The sequence below is a fragment of the Leucoraja erinacea genome, chromosome 4 (assembly GCF_028641065.1).
Source record: "Leucoraja erinacea ecotype New England chromosome 4, Leri_hhj_1, whole genome shotgun sequence".
NCBI classification, from domain to species: domain Eukaryota; kingdom Metazoa; phylum Chordata; class Chondrichthyes; order Rajiformes; family Rajidae; genus Leucoraja; species Leucoraja erinaceus.
This window is the reverse complement of record NC_073380.1, coordinates 2847433-2855227: the sequence shown is the minus strand read 5'-3', so window position 1 is coordinate 2855227 and position 7795 is coordinate 2847433.

Genomic DNA, 7795 nt, shown 5'->3' with positions numbered 1-7795 from the left:
GCATGGCCGTCACGAGGTCGTGATGCTAGTCGGAGACACTCGTGGCATTAAGTAGATGGGGCGTTTTTTCGAGCAGGATGAAAAATGTTCACGGGTAAAAAAGGTCGTGAATTAGGTCGTGAAAGTGGGACAGAGGCAGGCTCTCTGCCCCCACCCCCTTGTCTCTCGTTCCTCCAGCTGTTGCCCGGCAAAAAAAAGGGGGGGGGGGTAGTGTCCGGTTGGGAGACACTGACTGTACATCTCTCCCCACGCAAACCGCTCTTGCAGCCGGACACTGGTCCGGGACAACACCAGGAGCCGGCCACAGCTGCCCGGCCACTGACTGGACACAGCTGCCGGCCACGGCCATGGACACGGCTGCCGCCGGACACCAACGCCACAGGGACCCGGACACTGGCCTGCCCGCCACAGGGACCCGGACACTGGCCTGACACCAACGCCACAGGGAGCCGGACACTGGCCGGACACCAACGCCACAGGGACCCGGACACTGTGGCCGCAGCTGCCGCCCGCACCCGGAGCCGCTCCTGTTATAAACCGGGCTGGTGTCCGGCAGCGCGCATTCGGTCCACAGCATCGGCGGCTGCAGGTCAGTCTCCCGTCTGTCTACTCTTTCTCCAACACCCCCTCTCCCTCCAACACCCCCTCTCTCTCTCCATCCATCCATACATCCCCGCTTCTTCTCCGCCTCCCCTCCACGCGTAGTTCTGTTGGTCAGTCGGTTGTGTGTGGGTCGCGCTACCTCTGCCCGCGTGAGACCACCTCTCTCTCTCCATCTCCCTTCTCTCCTCTTCATCTCCATCCTCCCATTCTCTCTCACCTTTCTCTATCTCCCTCTTCCCCTCTCAACCTCCCTCCCGTCTCTCCCCCTCTCTCACTCCTTTTCTCTCTCTCCCCTTCTCTCTCTGCATTCTTTCTCTCTCCCTCTCTCCCCTCTCTCCCTCCCTCCCTTCTCTCTCCCTTCTCCCTCTCTCCCCTTCTCTCTCCCCTTCCCCTCTCCCCTTCCCCTCTCCCCTTTCTTCTCTCTCCCCTTCCTCTCCCATTCCCTCTCTCATTCTCTCACTCCCCTCTCTCTCTCCCTTCTCTCCCCCCTCTCCCTCCCTTCTCCCCCTCCCTCCCTTCTCCCCACCCTCCCGTTTCTCTTTGTCCCCTTTTCTCTCTCTCCCTTCTCTCTCTCCCCCTCTCTCACTCACTTCCCCTCCTCTCCCTTCTCTCTCTCTCCCTCTCTCACTCCCCCCTCCTCTCCCTTCTCTCTCCCCCTTCTCTCCCTCTCTCTCTCTTGTCCCTGTCTCGCTTCTCTTTTCTCTTCTCTCTCCCTCTCTCTCTCACCCCCCTCTCTCTCTCTCTCTCTCTCCCTTCTTTCTCTCTATCCCTTCTCTCTTTCTCCCCTTCTCTCTTTCCCCATTCTCCTCCTCCCCTTCTCTCTTCCCTTCTCCCACCCTCTCCTTCTACCTCTCCCCCTTCTCCCTCTTTCTTTCTATCCCCATGTCTCTCTTTCCACATTCTCCCCCTCTCCCTGTCTCTCCCCTCCCACTCACGGCTGTGCTAACTCTCTCTCCGTCCCCCCCACACAGATCACTCGGGCAGTTGTCCAAGCGGGGCTGTGATGCCGCTGCCTGTCAGTGCCCGTGTGCTCCTGCTGCTGCTGCTGCTCGCCCGTTCGACCTTGGCCCCAGGGGAAGGTCAGGGGCGGACCGGCCGAAGTGGGAGGGAGGGAGGGGGGTGGGGCAGCGATGGGGCAGAGGGGAAACGTCCACTCTGTCCGGGGGTGGTGTCAGATGTCTGGGGGGGGTCAGTGGTCAGGATCCAATATGGGGTCACGAGTCGGGGTCTTGACTTCAGGGCTGCAAACATCGGGTGAGAGTTGAGAGTGAGAAATTGCGAGAGACCAAGCCCAAGGGAGCATAGCGTACCGGGGTGGAGGGGGGAGTGAGGTTGTGGGAGGGGGGAACCCTACTCCCATTGGTACGGAGCTTTTGCATTTTTCAGCTTGAAATTGTGCAATCTGGTGCATACTGTAGCGAGTCTTTTAACTTACACTTGAATGCAATATTTATGCTTTAAATTGGATTAGCTATGAATAAGGTTAGGCTAGATTACATTCCTAATTACATTCCACAGTAGAGCCAGGCTCTGATCAACAGGTGCAGCACATGAATGATCTTAATATATCCATGTATGGAAATCAGATTATAATCAAGCACTTGGCCCATGTTGACCATCCTGGGTCTCACTGCACACCTGGTACTACTCCTGACCCTGACTCCAGTTGCATACCTTCTCTCATTCCTGACCCTGAGTCCAGCCTTACACCTGGCCCCCTATTCTACCCTGATCATAGCTGCTTACCTGCTTAGGTTCCCAGTGCTGAACACTCCCATTGTCCCAGCGTTGACTACAAACCTAGTACTATTCCAGACCTTGACTGGATGCAAACTTGGCCTTGCTCCTAGCCCTCTGCATTGACAATATATCTGGCCCACGCATAAAGCCCCATATCTGACCCCCTGGACTTAACCTATTACGTTCAAGTCCTAATGCGGTAATCTTTTATGGGGCACTTCACGGACCAAATTTTCTTTGACAAAATTTGCTACATCCATTGGCTTCCTTGTTATCTAACATGCTAGTTACTTTGTCAAAGAAGGCATCAATTGGTTGAACACAATTTCTCAGCCATAAAATTATACTCACTCAGCTGTATAAGTATTCTGTTACCATTTCCTTCATTTTCCTAACAAACTGTCCTGAAGTCATTTTCATCCCCAATATTTTCAGTATTTTGCTGTCTTCCTCTCAGCTGAGACTTTTCCAAAATGCAAAGTCCAATAACTATATATTTAAGCAATATTATTCTATTAAATGTGATCTTGAGAGTACATCATGTTTTCTGTGGTATTCGTAACACAACAATGATAAAAAGATTTTTGTTTTGATTGCACCTACCAACATGCATACATTATTATATTACAGTTAATATTTATCAAGGGCAAATTGTAATTCCAATGCTTCCCATTCCCAATTACTTTTACATTGAAGTGATTGAAATCCAAGTGAAATTTAAATGGCATCAAAAAAATAAAACCTCTGGAATGGATGATATTCATTACGTGGTTGGTTGGAGTCAGTATTAGCACAATTAGTGTATTAAACTTTGAATCTTCAGATGTCCTGGTTCACGCTAAAACTAAAGATGAATAATAACCTCCTCACCCATTCCCCTGCAAGTAACGGCTTTAAAATATGCCCCTTCTTTGAACAAGCTCTTAAACATCGCATCTGAATCAGTTTCCATCTGATTACACTCCTTGAGGATGTTCATCTACGTGTTCAATTAATAAATTGGAGATTGGGGACATTTCTATTCAACCTGTCAAAGGAATTTGGGGGTGGGGGGGGGTGGGGGTTAGAAATAGTCAGTGAGGTAAACAAACATAATAGTTGAGTGGCAAATGACAATAGTGCTGCCTTCCCAATATTTAACTGAAGGAAATAATGGGTCGGGGCTGTATGTTGTGACAGACAGCCCGACACATTGAATGCCATTTTAATATTACACTTATCCCATTCCTTCTTGATATTCCGGATTAATAAATTAAGGTTTTGCCAACTAATTACAAATCAATAACATTAGCCAACTCTGAAACATGAAGCGCTGAGCATTGGGATCCAGACATCACGGACAACTGGCCTCAGTTCCCCGGCTCACATCTGGCAGTGCTCTCCGTCTGAACCAGGGGCCACGAAGCGTTTTGGAGAGTGGGGGGTGCTGAGTGATCACTGATCACTCGCCTTGGGGGTATGCGGTGAGGAAGTGGAGCAACAGAGTGGGGGGAGGGTGTGGGAGGGGGTGTCCCCCATCCGACGGTAGGGACTTTTTTGAAATTTTATGTATTAAAATCATGTTTTAGTGCATTGTAGAAGTATGATTTCAATGTTTTTTGTTTGAAGTATTTTTAAGAGGTAAATTTTTAAGGGTGGTGGGTGTATGGAACAAGCTGCCAGAAGAGGTCGTTGAGGCAGGGACTATCCCAACATTTAAGAAACAGTTAGACTGAAACATGGATAGGACAGGTTTGGAGGTATGGACCAAAAGCAGGTAGCGTAGCTGGGACATGTTGGCGGGTGTGGGCAAGTTGTGCCGAAGGGCCTGTTTTCACACTGTATCACTCTATGACTACATTATACCTCCACCATGCATGAATGCTTCAAAATCAAGTGATCGAGTTTTATTGCCATATACCCAAGCATAGAAACATAGAAATATGTGCAGGAATAGGCCATTCGGGCCTTCGAGCCAGCACTGCCACTCAATATGATCATGGCTGTTCATCTAAAATCAGTACCTCTTTCCTGTTTTTCCCCATATCCCTTGATTTCACAAGCCCCAAGAGCTAAATGTAACTCTCTCGTGAAAACATCCAGTGAATTGGCCTCTACTGCCCTCTGTGGCAGAGAATTCCACAGATTCACAACTCTCTGGGTGAAGAAAGTTTGTCCTCATCTCAGTCCTAAATGGCCTACCCCTTATTCTTAAACTGTGACCCCTAGTTCTGAACTCCCCCAACATCGGGAACATTTTTCCTGCAGTTACATTGAGTGAAAATCTAGCAGGCAAGCAGGATGCTTTCTCCAACCACCACCATTTGAAAGCCACTATCTTTCACTATTTCTACCCAGTGCTTGGTACCTACTTCCAGCAGCCACTGGTTGTCCTCCACAATGCACCGAGCCGCCGCCTGAAGGGCCTGTCCCACTTAGGCGATCTTTTGGGCGACTACAAGCGACAGTGGCATCAATTTTTGCTGTTGGAGGTTGTCGTAGGTTGTCGCGACGAGTCGTAGGTGTATACTAGTCAAACTAGTCCTTGACAGTCGCCTCAGTGGGATAGACCCATAACTGCGTGGGAATAGCGTAGATCAGGGGAGCCGCGACCAGCTGCGTCACTCGTTGTCTAGCCCACTGTCCAAGTCGCCGATGGACACAAAAAGCCAGAGTAACATCCTGTTACCTCTCTGTGTGTCTGGGGACCAACTCCAAGCACCAGAAGCCCATTGATCCGAGGCACTGCTCTATACGTGATTGGCTTTGTGGAGATCAGAGTCAGATGTCACTGTGTCCCGGCACTCGGCCCTACACAGCCCTGCTAGCCGGACTGGGTTCAGTTTAGAGATACAACATGGAAACAGGCCCTTCGGCCCACCGAGTCTGCACCGACCAGCGATCCCTGCACATTAACACTGTCCTACACACACTAGGGATAATTTACACTTATACCAAGCCAATTAACCAGACCTTCAGTCTGAAGAAGGGTCTCAACCCGAAACGTCACCCATTCCTTCCCTCCAGAGATGCTGCCTGGCCCGCTGAGTTACTCCAGCACTTTGTGTCTATTGATTTAAACCAGCATCTGCAGTTCCTTCCTGCACGTATACCTGTCCAAATGCCGTTTAAATATCATTGTGGTAATTTCAAGTGTGGAATGAAGACAAGAGTGTTTAGTCGTCACGTGCAGCGACATCAGAACAATGACATTCTCAGTTGCTGCATCTTAACAGGCTGGTTAAAGCAACAACACACAGATACATGTAAATAGATTGATTTAGTTTACTATTGCCACCTGTAGCGAGGTACAGGGAAAAGCTTTTGTTGCGTACTGTCCGGTAAATGCAAGCAAGCTGCTCACAATGTACAGATAAAGGAGAACAGGCGCAACATATAAAATCAGTAATACAATGGATTAATAATCAGTAATATTGGGTAATCATCCCGGCTTATCAGCGGAGGCCCAAGTATTAGCATTACAATTAATGCCCCACAGTGCCGGAGAGCCGGGTTCGATCCTGGTTTCGGTTGCTGTCTGTGTGGAGTTTGCACGTTCTCCCTGTGACCGCGTGGGTTTCCTCCGGGTGCTCCGGTTTCCTCCCACATCCCAAAGACTTGCGGGTTTGTAGGTTAATTGGCCCTCTGTAAATTGCCCCCTAGTGTGTAGGGAGTGGATGAAAAAGTGGGATAACATAGAACCAGTGTGAACGGGTGATCGATGGTCGGCACGGACTCGAGGGGCCGAAGGGCCTGTTTCCACACTGTATCTTTGAACTAATTATAACATTGAACAAATCAAGACTTACCATTTGAACATGAACAATATTATCCCAAGGTTGCAAAGTATTTGAATGGCATTTACTGCATAATCCAAGGTTATTCTTTGTAAAGTGAAGGGCAAAATTCATCTCCACAAGTTTCATTTTCTGAAGTTAATTTGTCGTTTATATTTACCATCCTGCCTTTGCTTATTTGTCCCCACGATACATGAATCCAAGACTTACATTTAAAGATGGACAAAATATCAATTTACAGACAGATATCAACTAATTTCCCCGATTGAGTATGAATATCGATTTCTTTAACATCCCCTCTCTCTCCATCCCTCCCCCACCCGAGTGGTACTAGCTTCCAAGTCGTCTTGTTGGGTCTCATTGTGTGAGAAGGAACTGCAGATGCTGGTTTAAACTGAAGAGAGACACAAAATGCTGGAGCAACTCAACGGGACAGGCAGCATCTCTGGAGAGAAGGAATGGGCGAGTCGAGACCCTTCTAAAGGCTTCCGGTCGAGACCCTTAGAAGGGTCACGACCAGAAACGTCACCCATTCCTTCTCTCCAGAGACGCTGCCTGATCCATGCTGGTCACCAGGGCGAATTCGGCACAGGGACGCTCAAGGAAGCGGCGCAAATCTTCCGACACCTCCGACGACCCGTGACTCTTGCACTGAGGCTGCTCCATGGCTAGAGCTGCAGCGAGCGACTCGCCAGCCCAGCAAACACTCGCCAGCCCTGGCTCCCCGTCCGCATCTGTCTCCGCCACTGTTTCTGCTTCCATCACTCCCTCAGCCCTGGCTCTCCAACACCCACGGCTCATGCAGTTGATATGAGTTTTGAAATTCTGGTTGATCACAGAATTTCTCACGACAGAGCGTGAGAAATTTGTGATCAGCGTGAGAGCGTGAGAATTTGTCGAAATGCGTGATTCTCACACTCAATGCGTGAGAGTTGGCAGCCCTGAGTCTGACTTGGTGTCGCCAGGGTGACCCAAATTATTGTCACTGCAGGAATCTGGTGAGGAACTTTAATGAGACGTAAAATTATGCAAAGTTGTGCGATATGGCACAAAGGGAAGGGTGTGCCAGAAAACAAGGCCTTAGAGCCGAACACAATCATCAAACAAGTTGGTGGTAGTCTGTTGCAGAGGTAGCATTAGGTCAGTTTAAGAACCTGATGGTTACAGGAAAGTCTCTGAACCTGGTGGTGTGGGACTTCAGACTCCTGTACCTCCTGCCCGACGGTAGCAATGAGGAGAGGGAACGGCCCGGATGGTGGGTATCCTTGATGATAGATGCCGCCTTGTTGAGGCAGCACCGGGTGTAGATGCTGTTGATGGTGAGGAGGGTTGTGCCTGTGATGGACTGGGCTGAGTCCACCACTCTCTGCGGCCTCTTGCGTTCCAGTGCGTTGGAATTGCTGTAACGGGCCGTGATGCAACCACTCAGCACAGTTTCTAAAGAACATCTGAAGAAATTTGTTGGAATACTCGTTGATGAATCTCTTCTAAGCGGAGTCACCACTGAGTTCCTCCAATAGTTTGGCTTTTACCTGTGTAGAAATGTTCTTTAAAAGTTGTTATAGCACCTGCCTCCACTACCTCCTCCCGCAGCTCGTTCTAAATACCCACCATCCTCCATGTGCCCCTTGGGTTCCTATTCAATCTTTCCCCTCTCACCTTAAACCTATGCCCTG